This window comes from Belonocnema kinseyi, chromosome 8 (assembly GCF_010883055.1).
Source record: "Belonocnema kinseyi isolate 2016_QV_RU_SX_M_011 chromosome 8, B_treatae_v1, whole genome shotgun sequence".
NCBI lineage: Eukaryota > Metazoa > Arthropoda > Insecta > Hymenoptera > Cynipidae > Belonocnema > Belonocnema kinseyi.
Window position 1 is genome coordinate 122234304 of NC_046664.1, and position 3430 is coordinate 122237733.

Here is a 3430-nt window from a genome sequence, read left to right on the forward strand (position 1 = left end):
GCTGCATTGAGGGTTTACGTCGATACTGGTATTTTGATTCCTGCAAAAGCGAGATGCTGTGCTTCTCATTTGGTTGATAATGGTTTTCTTAAGAAAGAGGTTTATTGCGTCTATACAAGCTACCTCCGATTTTACTCACATGAACGCTGAGTCGATTTCTAAACTTCTGAATGATTTGCATGAGGAGGCAAGAAAAACAGGATTAAATTTTGATGATCCATCTGCGCTTGAGGATAAAGATTATTATAGGCTCACCGGTTTGACGAAAAATCAATTTAGTTACGTTGCACAGTACTTGTCAATTGAAGTGCGTTCGACAAAAGGTCGTTCTGTGCGTTTGTGACTTGCATTATTGTTGATCAAGTTGCGCACAGGTCTTTCCAATGCGATTTTATCAACTATTTTTGGCATAGAAAAACGAAGAGTTGGCAGAGGAATTACGGCAGCAAGGAAAGCTCTGATGTCCTCCTTTGTACCTCATCATCTTGGTATAGGTCACATATCACCCGAGTCAGTCATTAAGGACCATACTACATCAACGGCAAAAACGCTATTCGCAAATGGAGAAGATGTATTTATCCTTGTAGCTGATGGTACATACATGTTTATCCAAAAGAGTAGCAATTACTCTTTTCAAAGGCTGACTTATTTTATGCATAAAGGAAGGGATCTGGTCAAGCCCATGATGTTAGTAACGACGACAGGATATATAGTGGATGTTTTCGGTCCGTATTTTGCTGATGGCAAGAACAACGTCGCTAGTATCTGTGAAAGTCTTTTAAAACAAGATTCAATAAAACTGCGTACATGGATGTCCTCAAACTCTGTTATCGTTGTCGATCGCGGTTTTCGGGACTGCCTGAAGTTTTTAGAAGATCTTAGATTCGTTTCCAAAATGCCTCATTTTCTTCAAAAAGGATCACAACACACTACGATTTACGCAAACGAATCAAGGCTCGTTACTAAAGTCCGGTGGGTGGTTGAAGCAATCAATGGGTTGATAAAAACTTGGACAGCCTTAAGTGATGTTTTTCCAAATAGTCAAATCCCGTACATCGGCGATTACGTCAGAATAGTCTACGCCTTTTGTAATGCTTTCCGACCTCCTAGAATTCATGATAATTTTGATGATCATCTGATCGCTGAACGAATGTCGCGATTGGCTTCGCAGCCTAATCACCTGCAAGACCGAGCAGAAAAGGAAAACTGGGCAAAAAGGAGGGCATCGTGGCTTCCTATAACGCAAGAGACACTACCTGATTTTCCTAGGTTAACTCTTGATGAATTGCGATACATCACACTCGGAGTATATTAGCTGAAGCAAGCCCAATTGTATACCGAGGAACATTTATCTGATGATGGAATGTACTCCCTTCTTGTCCACAAATAGGAGGAAGGCATTCTAAGAGTACAAATCCAGTCTCGGCATACATCTTCTAAAGTGTATAACTTATGGATAGAAACTAATCCTGGACCAAATCCGATAAGTGGTTGGTACTGTCAGTGCAAAAGTGGTGCAAGAGTGGTAGGATGTTGCGTTCACATTGCCAGTGTTCTGCTGTATCTTGGTTACTCTAGATATAACCAAAACACTCCAAGACCTTCACGTGAATTCGAAAGTCACGTGAATGATGCATCGTGTTGGTCGGAAAATGAAGGAGAAGCAGCATCATCTTCAGATGACCAAACCAATTCTGACGAATAAGGCTGTTGCAGAGTGCCTAGCCTCTAATCGACCATAAGTTCTGATAGACTGTAAACTAATATAGCTTTTCGTAGAAAAATGTCTCCAAGATTATTTCGATTATTTTATAGAAATTATTGCTAATAAATCTGATAAAGTAGGACATTTTTACTCCTTTCATGATCACAAACCTAATAAAGTATAAAAATGAGCCCTATTTTGAAGGCTAAGTACCTCGAGAAAAATGATGGCTTTAACATATGTTGTAAAGCATATTCGTGCGCAGTTTTTGTCCAAGTATGATTTTGCGTGAGCAATACTAACAATGTGAAACTTAGCATGATTTGAATGAAAGTGCGAAAACCCATGTAAAATACGAACTTAAAAATGACTATATCTTGAAATCAGATCACTCGCAGGAAAAATCCTTTTAAGGGGTTATGAGCCCTAGTTAGATGAATAAAATAAAAATTACTTGAGGCCAATCTGTAGATGGCCCAAAAACCGGCCTTATTGACCCTCCTCTAGGAAATCCTCTCACATATTAAGGGCATGTGATACTTAGAAAATTGTTGATTTTACCAGTTTTAGGTTCCCCCGGCTTTTTTTCTAGAATAATAAATATTTTGTCTTAAAAATTTAGGAAATGATAGCGAACATGCTAACGGACGTCCCCACACACTTTTTTTGTGGTTTAATTCAAAAAAGTTTTAATTTAGCGATTTGTGATTAATTTGCATAGCGCTTAGGAAATAGTATCGATTTTTTTACTGTTAGATTCCCCCGGCGTTTTTCCTAGGATAAGAAATATTTTGCCATCAAAATCTGGGAAATGATAGCGAACATGTTAACGGACGTCCCCACACACTTTTTTGTGTTTTTTTATCAAAATATTTTTGATATTGCTAATAACGTGCGTGTATCTTTCGAGGTTATGTGTGTTACAATTCACCCGAGCGTTACTTCCAAACTACAAAATATTTTTGGCCGAAAACTTTAGACTTACAAATAAACATAGTAACTAATCTCCCGGAACTAACCCTGTTTGCAGGCAATCAAAAAAGTTTATTTCATAAATAATTTTCAGATTATCGGAAAGGCAGAGATGAAAAACGACGTAACCTCAAAATAATGCATATGCATAAAATTTTTATGTCGCACAATAAAATTTTTTTGTTATTATCCCTCAAAAAAGAGTCTGGGGACGTCCGTTATGATATTTTATAGCATCTCCGTATTCAGTTTTTAAAAATTTTCATTTTTGTGGAAAAAAAGCCGGGGGAACGGTAAGTATCACATGCCGTTAAGAACCTATTTAATATTCTCATAAAGGACGTTTTTTAAAATAAAAAAGCATTAGAAATTTTCCTACCAATCTTTAAAAAGTACTGGTTCTAATATTGTCGGACCTCCTAAGCCTTCTAATCATTAAAAACTATTCAATTTTTTCCTCATTTTCTTTGAAATTTGGTAAAATGAAAAAGATTGACTTCAAATCTTCAGATTCCTTATTGAAAATTTTAAACATAGTTTAAAGAGTACTGGCATTTTTATAAATTAATTTTTCGAAATGAAAAATTGTGTTAATTATTCGTAGAAACCTAAAAAACCAAACCAATGCTAAAAAATGTGCACTTGATACATTTTTTAAATTATTCTTTTATTGGAATAATCAAATATTTAAACCAAAGAAACAACTTTTTTAACTTTTAAAGTTTTTGAAAATTATTTTTTGAATCTAAAATA